Source organism: Capsicum annuum, chromosome 3, assembly GCF_002878395.1.
Source record: "Capsicum annuum cultivar UCD-10X-F1 chromosome 3, UCD10Xv1.1, whole genome shotgun sequence".
Classification (NCBI taxonomy): Eukaryota; Viridiplantae; Streptophyta; class Magnoliopsida; order Solanales; family Solanaceae; genus Capsicum; species Capsicum annuum.
The window spans coordinates 156,413,937-156,424,482 of NC_061113.1; positions in this window are offsets into that span (position 1 = coordinate 156,413,937).

A 10,546-nucleotide genomic window follows, 5' to 3' on the forward strand; every position below is an offset into this window, starting at 1 on the left:
AAACTCACAAGAGAGAAAAAAGGTTAATTAGCATCAAAGTTGGTCTAGAAAATGAAAGAGAACTCCTATTTATAGTCTAGGGTTAATTATTACAACTTATAGGACCAACAATAACCTATTTCAAAAAATTAGGCACACGCCCTTGGTCTATCCTTGACCTTCTCATGCATGTGGGGCACAGGTGACACTTGAATGACCCTCCCTTGACCTGTCCTTAATCTTATCATGCATATAGGATGTATGTGGGATGCATGTCTCTTCAATTCTTCTCTAAGCTCTTCTTTTGCTTTTGTTTGACCTTGTCACAGCCCCTTGACCCTCCTTGAAAATAATCTCCATCCTTTGGCACCTTTTTTTAGCACTAAGGAATCATCAAGCACCTCTAACTTTATGAGTATCCCATCCAAAGGTTCGAATGTAATTTGGATTATATCATTCTATCTATATACTTTCATGTATCATGGAGGACTTCTTCAGTTCTTTAATAAGACATCCCTCGGTATATCGGCACAGTATATCTATATACTGGCATGATATCATCTTTCAATGATATATTCTTCGATTCTCCATAAAATGATCTAATATATTTAAATATATTATCATAGCATTAGTGATGTCTGTTTCACTCCTTTAGTGAGATCTCTATGATACCATCACTGTATATCTATACATTAGTATGTTATCACTATGGGTACTTAAATCTAGGCACTACTAGATATACTATGATATATTCAGCATGGTATCATTTAGTCCTTCAATAAGATACTTCTCAGTTCTCCATGATATCATCATGATATATCTATATACTATCATTGTATCATGGAGATCTATTTTAGTCCTCAATAATACTATCATAATATACAGATATAATGTGATATTATCATAGAGAACTCTTATAGTCTTTCAAATGACACTCTTTAGTATTTTAAAATTATTTATTTATTATGATTTATTTTTTATTTTTTATTTATATTCATCTAGAAATACTTAGATCTTTATCTTATCTTTTTATTTGTATTATTATAGTCTGATTATTTTTATATATATTTTATTAGTTAAAAATAATTAACTATTATATTTAAATAAAAAATACAAGACAAATACAGAAAAAAACCTACAAAATGTAAAAAGGAAAAAACGAACAAAATAACAAATAATGTGGTGTCGATATTTGAAATTGAAAAGGAATTATACAAAATAGCTACTTCTTGGATTATCTCGTGTGGGTGTATTTTCGGTAATTAATTTAAGCCAACTAAACATTTAAGAATTAGTATAGAAGGGGGTACTTGGGTGTAAGTATTTTAATTTTTTAGTTCATTTTGTACATTTTTCCTGCTTAATTGCAGTCATATAATGTCATTTATTAAATAAAGGCGAAATAACTTAGGAGAACCTTGTGCCTGTCTTTGTCACCACTCATCTATTTCTAATTGAACCATTAAATCTATTAAAATATGATATTATAAACCATCTTTTATTTACCTAGTATCTTATGCGGCTTTAGCAGCCAAGGTGCATATGATACACTCACTATAGGAGGTGACAGCCTTTTAAAAAGGTAATAAAGGCAGTTTTGGCCATTAAAAATCATTTATTTCGGCACTACTGTTGAATAAATTTTGAGCTCTTTCTTTCCTCTAACTTGATGTCCTTTTTCTAAATTCTTCTCCATTTATTTATTGTTTTTGCCCTTTATGTTCTTCTGCTTGCTTCTCCCATTGATTCTGTTTTCCTTTAATTTTTAGGTTGATTTAATGAAAAAATTCCAAAATTCCTCCACATTCTTCCATAAATATCTGAAATACCCCTGATGGAGTACTAACCAGAACAATACCCAGCACAATAGATAAATAAAAATGAATTTATTTCAAATAAATTTGGGATTTTATGAAAAAAAAATTAGAATCTAATCAAAATCACAAAAATGTCATTGAAGGCATAACACAACTTCATCTGTTCCTTTTTAATTACTTTCTTTTTTTAGAGGCAAACGTATAAACTTTGATCAATATTTTAAGATGTATTTTTTAATCAAATTGTAAAAAAAATATAATTTATAGTATTTTTTATTTAGTTTTTAAATGTTTAAATTATAATTAAAAAGATTAAATTAATTTAATCTAATTTAGATTTGAAACTAAGTCAAATTGACTTACAAAAAATGAGGAGAGAAATTAAAGAGAAATGAAGGGAGTATTATAAATGCAAGTTACACTTAAATTAGGCAAGAAACAAATCAAAATCACCAAAAAAATTACACCAAAATCACTGCAAAAATTTCAAACCTAAAATCAAATAAAAACAAAAATAGCAGACAAAAAACATGTCAAAAACATACAAATATGACAATCAGTTAAGAAACTTATAAAGGTAGAATAAAAATCAAACTCAAATGCCTTCAAAAATCAAAAGAGATGTGGGGAACAAAGGAGAAATCCAGAGTTAAAAGAGTATGGGGTCTGGTTGAACAAAAATTGAATGAAATGTTTTAGTGAATTCTAGACTTTTAAGAGATTTAACATACAATTTTCTACATGGCATTTTTAGATGACGTGGAAATTTTGATGGGTTCCAAATCAAGAGGGTGTCATACGGAAATTAATAATTGCAAATCATGTCGGTGATAATTCAGATGACTAACAAAAAATAGTGAAAGCATAATTATTATATGGTTTGTCTAATTGACCTACATATGAAAACTTAAAACAAATGAAAGCATGAAAAACTATTACAGAGAAATTTCCTCCTAAACAAGACTTTTTAAGGACTACATTATGGATACTATTATGTTATGACTTGAGAAGATGGATTTTCTAATTATAGAGGTCCAAAACTTTTCCTCTATGACATAGGTTAGCCAAATATGAAAGATTTTTATATTTTTTTAAGAAAAGTAAAAGTAATTATGGTTACTTGTATTTTCCTAAAAAAAAGGTATGAAACACCCCAAATTTTTGGCCTTTGGGAATTTTCTGAGCCTTGAGTGCACTGCTTTGATTACGACTTGACCATATGAGTCATGTGGTGTCTTGACCAGTCAGATGACCCTAGTCGTAGGGTATCCAGTAAATGGTGTTAGGTTTCCTGTCTTAGTTACGACTCGGGTGTGACGAGTCGTTAAGGGTAGTGAAGAGTCGTTAGGAAAAATCTTAACCAAATCAGTAACTTAGTGGCTTAACTTGGATCTAAGTAGGAGTGGAAAACTAGAAACCATGAGGATAGGTTACGAGTCGTGTGGTAAAGTCGCAAGTTGTCCATTATCTGACCTATTTAGGTGTTGTACTGGTCACAACTAGACCCTATAGGTCGTAGGGTTAGGTTACGAGTGGGATAATGGAGTCATAAGATGGATAGTGTATTGGGGTACAACTCACATTCTAAGATACAACTCAAGGAAATGAGTCATATAATGTGGTGACGAGTCAATGGGTCAACTCGTAACCACAAATAGATTTTTACAATTCCAAGTTTTGGATATTTTGGACATTTTCCACCAAGTATCATTGATACTACAACTTAAAACCTCCTTTGAGAATTCATTAACATATCATTCCTAATAAAATACTCTCAAATTCTATCTCAAACGCTCTACAAGCTAAGGCTAGGGTTTCAAAGAAAGTGATCATCTAAGGTTCTTAGAGTGCAGTCTCTTTTAAATTTCTTGGTATTTCAGGCATGTAACTTGTAAGGCCCCGCAAAATTTCTAAGTTTAATTCAGTCGTTTAAGCTTGTTAATAAGCCCCAGACTTAGAAAACTCTAGCTAAATTCCCAGACTTAACTTATTTTTGGCCTTCGAAAGTTGGAAATCTCATTTCACCACCTTAATATCCTTTAGAGGTCCGTATGTTAATTCATGATTAGAGAGGTCAATAGGTGTTCCCAGACAGGTTTAAAATTTTTTAAACCTCGATTAGACCATGTTTGGTGTCCCAAAATAGTGGACCAATGCGATCTTGGCACACCGCGTCGCCCATCACGTTGGTTAACATTGTTGCAGGGACTGCTAGTAAAACTACTGAGGCTTAGCATGATCATGGTGCGATGTGTAGGGTATCGTGTCGATGCCCAATTTTAGTCATTAAATGTCCGTATTTTTAAGGGCAAAACGGTCAATTTTCCACCCTTATATAAAACCAATAACACGTAATTCAACTATTTTTCACCCAAAATATACTAGTTTCTCTCAATTTTCCTCAAGAACAAGTTTAGGATTTTCAATTAGGGATTCAAATTCAAGAAAATTCCACCATCAAACTTTGTCGAATCAAGAACTAAGGTATGCATAGTGTTCATTCATGGATTCCTTCCATCCATGAAGTTCAAGAATCAAGTTTTAAATCATGTATTGTGAATATTTTGTGGTGGGTTGATTTTGTTCATGAGATTATGATGATGTGATTCCCAAGATGGAATCTTTATATGTTGTTCATGAAACTATGTTAATGGGTGGCTTGAAATTTGTAAGTTTAGTCGATTCATCAATTTTTGAACTGATAATTTGATGATTATGCCTATGCCTTAAGTTGTGCATGCAAGGTGTTTGATAAAAGGCCTAACGGACCAGAAATTATGCATCATAGCTCAATTGTGACCCAAATGATAAGCACATGCTTTACCCCTATGATCATAATGGTTTCTATGATATTGTTGTGCATTATAAATATTTTATAAAATTCTCATGAGACTAGTTGATCAAATTATGACATTTTTATATGCTTTCCCATTCATGTACAAGATTATGTTAACCATGTACTTCATGGAATCCCCAACTTATTATATTGTGGATTATTGATGTTGGTCATGTATTCAAGAATGTCATGCCTTATTAGTTCCTTATAAAGTGTCCTGGGGGTACTTGTACCCGACAATTTAGCAGTGTGCCTAGATCTAGTTTCATGTTTTCACGATATCCTCAGTCAAGCCATGTTTAGTAGAATTCATTTAGTTATATGACTCAGAAAAACTTAGTAAACTCAGTAATCTCTGTAATCACAGTAGTGTTCCGTTAGTCAATGAAGCTCAATGAAATCAATCCAGTTCAGTGTAGTTAATCATGTTCAATGTCTATTCAGATAGGAGTAGAATTTAGCATCGACTAAACCCAAGGATGAGGAAACACACTGACAGTTGAGGCTGTGATTCTTAGAAGCAATCCTTATGTTATAGAACTATATAGCCAACATAGGTTGAGACATCAACACTGATAGGGAAGGGTTGATGAGGTAAATAAACACTTTTAGATGAGGGTCCCACCATTCTCTTTTGGGGACTCTGCCAGATGAGGGTCACCCACAGCCTGCGTTTACCTGTGGTGCGGTATTGACACCCTTCCAATTGGGGTTATAGATTGGACCCCAACTCAGCTATAATGAGTTATTTGGGGCATATCGATTAGAAGACTACTTCCTATAGTTACAGTCTCATTCTCAGTCTCAGTAATAAAACTCAGATAGTTCTACAGAATTCAGGACTGTCAGCTACAGTCAATTCAATACAGTACGAAATCCAGTTGATTACATCAGAGCCTAGATTATCAGACACAGTTGCTCAGTATCATTTATATCAATTATCAGTAACTTATGTTCTAAGTACTGAGACTTAATAGTCGGTATCATCACGAATTCAGTTAGAGTCACTCAATCATGTATGAATTCTCATGTTCATGTTATATAGTTAGTTAGCACTATTCATGAATTTAAACCCTTTGTATTCATCCTACCTCACTTGTATATCAGTACATTCAATTATACTGATGTATTTACGCTATCGTGATTTTATACCATAGGTTCAGAAGTACAAGCTCCAAATCATCAATAGCATTCCCGTCTCAATAGTGAGTCCTCTTGCTTCGAGGACATAATCATTACTTTATATCTTTATTACTTAATTTCTTTTAGTAGTTAGATTTAGTTGGGGACATGTCCCATCAACTCCTTATTCAGACAGTTCAGCTTCAGAGGCTTTTTAGACCATAGTATGTTCAAACAGTTTTGTTTCAGTCTATTTTGGTATTGATATATCATACTTTTAGATGTTATGTTTTATTAGCTTTGAACCTTATGGCCTTTCATCCTTTATTTCCATATTTATACAGTATATTATGCAATGCCCAGGTATAGATATTAGTCATGGGTTAGCTTGTGGTCCTTTGGGGTCATGACCATCGTGTGGTATTCTGACTGTTAGATTTGGGGTGTTACAACTTTGTATCAAAGCCTAAGGTTCAACATTGTCATAGGAATTCTGAAAGCCACATCTAGTAGAGTCTTATACATAGGTGTATTGCATGCCACTTTTATGTACAGGAAGCTATCAGATGTTTTAGGAATAGTTTCCCTTCTTTCAGTAGTCATGTCATGCCAGTGAGCATAATCTCAAGTTAATCAATCAGTCTAATCCTTTTCTCTTCTATTTACAGAACATACCTCCCAGGAAGAGAACTGGAAATCAGTCAGCCCCTCAGCCTGAAGATTCTTTGGGCGAACATGTCTCTCATACAGAGTTCAGAGTTGCGTTCACTTCTCTTGCTCAGCCAGTTACTGCTTAGAATGAACGATCAGCTGTTGTTCTAGCCAACCCAGTGGCCAATTTAGCTGCATCCAAGATTTGGGACTTCACTCGGATAAATTCTCCATCCTTTTTTAGGTCTAAGTCAGATGAGGACCCTTAGGAATTTCTTGACCAAGTTCAGAAGGTTACAGACATCATGGGGGTTACTGCTAGTGAGAGTGCTGAGCTAGCTACATATCAAATAGTGGAAAGTAGAGAGGGCTAGTTATATAGGGTTTATTGAGTGGGAGGAGTTTACCATTTTCTTTTTTGATAGATTCTCTCCCCTAGAGCTGAAGGAAGCTAAAGTGTTGTTATTTATCAACCTCAGGCAAGGAAACATGATGGTCAAAGAGTATTCTCTTAAGTTTACTCAATTATCCAGATATGCTCCTCATTTAGCGGCATATAGCAGAGCCAAGTTGAGTAAGTTTATGTCAAGTGTAAATGATAGTGTGGTTAATGAGTTCATATCTGCAATGTTGATTAGTGAGATGGACATATCTAGGATTATGATCTATGCTCAACAGATAGAAGAGCAAAAGATTAAGATAAATGAGAAGCAGAATAAGAGAGCAAGGATAGGTAGTTTTGACTTTGCTCAGCCTAAGTCTGAGAGGGCAAACAGTTCTCAAATCTGCCCAAAGATATCTGTTCCATCTCCTTCCTCAGCCAGTGCTCCAGCTCCTAATTTTAGGGATGGTAATAGAGATAGGGCACCAAGCTCTAAGTCTCAAGGTAGTATTAGCAGTACCCGCACCCATTCTCTTTGTCAGACATATGGCAAGCACCATCAGGGTACTTGCAGAGATGGAAGTGATAGTTGTTTTGGATATGGTAAGTCAGGCCATAGAGTTAGATATTGTCCCCAGTCAGGTTATCAGGGTCAGCATAACCATTCATCAGCCCAATTCAGTCACCCAAATCAGTAGGGTGCCACTTCCAGTGCTACTAGTGGGCAAATCCCAAATAAACTTTATACTCTTTAGTACCAACAGGATTAGGAAAATTCTACTAATGTGGTCACTGGTATGTTATAGATCTTTCATATACATGTTTATGCTTTGCTAGATCCAGGAGCTTCCTTGTCTTTTGTTACTTCTTACATAGTAGTTGATTTAAGAGTTAGTCCCAAAATTCTTATAGAGCCCTTCTCAGTCTCTACCTCATGGGTAAAACAATCATAGCCCAATGGGTATACAGGAGCTATCTGATTATGATATTTTAGAAAGTCACTTTAGCAGACTTAGTCAAATTAGAGATAACTGATTTTGATGTCATTCTCGGCATGGATTGGCTTTATTCCTACTATGCCACAGTCTACTGTAGAAACAAAGTTGTCCAATTTTAGTTTCTGAAGGAACCTATCCTAGAGTGGAAGGGTAGTACTTCAGCTTTCAGAGGTTAGCTTATTTCCTACCTTCGGGCATGAAAAATGATATCTAAGGGATGTGTCTATCATATTATTTGAGTTAGGGAAACTACTTCCAAAACTCCCAGTCTTGAATCAATCTCAGTAGTGAATGAATATTAGAAAGTCTTTCCCAAAGATCTTTCTGGAATTCATCCCGAAAGGGAAATAGACTTCGGCATTGATCTTCTTCTAGATACTCAGCCTATATCTATTTTGTCATACAGAATGGCACCTGCAGAACTCAGAAAATTAAAAGAGCAATTGAAGGATCTCTTAAAAAAGGTATTCATCAGACCCAGTGTATCCCTGTGTAGCACACCAATTTTATTCGTGTGCAAGAAAGACGGTTCTCTTAGAATGTGCGATGATTTCCATTAGCTTAATAAAGTCACAGTCAAGAATAAGAATCCACTTCCCAGAATTGACGACTTATTTGACCAACTTCAGGGTGCAAGTTATTTCTCAAAAATAGACCTCAAATCAGGCTATCATCGCTCAGAGTCAGAGAATGTGACATTCTAAAAATAGTCTTCCATACTTGATATGGTCACTTTGAATTCCTAGTCATGTCCTTTGGTCTTACCAATGCCCTAGCAGCCTTCATGGACTTGATGAACTATATTTTTAAGAAGTACTTGGACATGTTCGTCATAGACTTCATAGATGATATTCTGGTCTATTCCCGCAAAGAGCGTGATCATATAGAATATCTCAGAGTAGTATTGCAAACTCTTAGAAGTTATCAGTTGTTCGCCAAATTTAGTAAGTGAGAATTTTGGCTAAGTTTAGTAGCATTCCTTGGTCATATCATTTCTGATTATGGCATTAGAGTTGATCCTCAACAGACCAAAGCAGTAAAAAACTGTCCTTTCCATGTCTCTCCATTAGATATCAGGAGTTTTTTGGGTTTGGATGGCTATTATAGATGGTTTACTGAGGGATTTTTTTTCTATTTCATCCCTTATGTGCAGATTGACTAAGAAGAAAGTCAAGTTTCAGTGGTCAAATCCTTGCCAGAAGAGTTTTCCGGAGTTGAAAACTCAACTCACCTTAGCTCTAGTTTTGGCTCTTCCGGATGGTTCAGATGGGTTCGTAGTGTATTGTTATGCATCCAGAGTAGGTTTGAGTTGTATTCTCATACATCATGGTACGGTCATAGCCTACACCTCCAGACAGCTTAAGCCACATGAGAAGAATTATCCGACTCATAATCTTGAGTTAGAACCCATAGTTTTTGCCTTAAAGATTTGGAGGCATTATTTATATGGTGTTCATGTAGATGTGTTCACAGATCATAAAAGCCTTCAGTAGATATTCTCTCATAAAGATCTCAATCTTCATCAGAGAAGATGGTTAAAGCTTTTGAAAAATTATGACATGACTGCCTATTATCATTCGGGCAAGGCCAACGTAGTTGCCGATGCTCTCAGTAGACTGTCTAGGGGTAGTGTTACTAATGTTGAGGACAGTAAGCAGAAGCTAGCTCTAGAAATCTATCAGTTTGCCAGACTAGGTGTCCACCTAGTTGATTTGGAAGAGGGTAATTTTTGGGTTCAGAGTAGTTTAGAATCATCCCTAGTTTCTGAGGTAAAAGAAAATTAGGATAGAGATCCCAGTCTTGTTAAGTTGAAAGATTCAGTCAAATATTAGAAAGTAGAGGTTTTCTCCAAAGGGAGAGATGGTGTTCTACGTTGTCAGGGTAGTCTATATGTCGCAGGTGTAGATGACTTAAGGAAACAAATCCTTACAGAAGTGCATGGTGCATGCTACTCTATTCATCTAGGGGGAACTAAGATGTACCACAAATTCTGGGAAATCTATTAGTGAAGTAGGATGAAGAGACATATTACAGAGTTTATGGCTAAGTGCTCTACATATCAACAGGTTAAGATAGAGCATTAGAAGCCTAGTGGGTCTATGCAGGAGTTTAATATTCCTACTTATAAGTGGGAAGAAGTGAACATAGACTTCGTGATGGATTTGCCTCGTACTCATCATCAGCATGATTCAGTTTGGGTCATTATAGATAGAATAACCAAATCAGCTTATTTCTTTCCAGTCAATACCTCCTATTCAGCTGAGGATTATGCCAAACTCTACATCAGAGAGTTGGTCAGATTGTACGGTGTTCCACTATCTATTATATCAAACAAAGGTACCCAGTTCACCTCTTATTTCTAGAAAGCATTCCAAAAAGGTATTGGTACCCGAGTTCTCCTAAGTACAGACTTTAATCCTCAAACAGATGGTCAAGTAGAAAGGACCATTTAGACCTTGAAAGATATGATAAGGGTGTGTCCAATTGATTTTAAGGGTAGTTGGGATGACCATTGGCCTTTGATTGAGTTTGCATACAACAACAACTATCATTCTAGTTTTCAGATGGCTCCATTCAAAGCTCTCTATGGTAGGAGCTATAGATCTTCAGTTGGTTGGTTCGAAGTTAGTGAGGCCTCAGTTATAGGGCCTAACTTAGTATTCTATGCTTTAGAAAAAGTCCAGTTGAACATAAGAAGACTTTGGGTTGCTCAGAGCTGATAGAAGTCTTATGCAGATGTTCATAGAAAAGATCTCGAGTT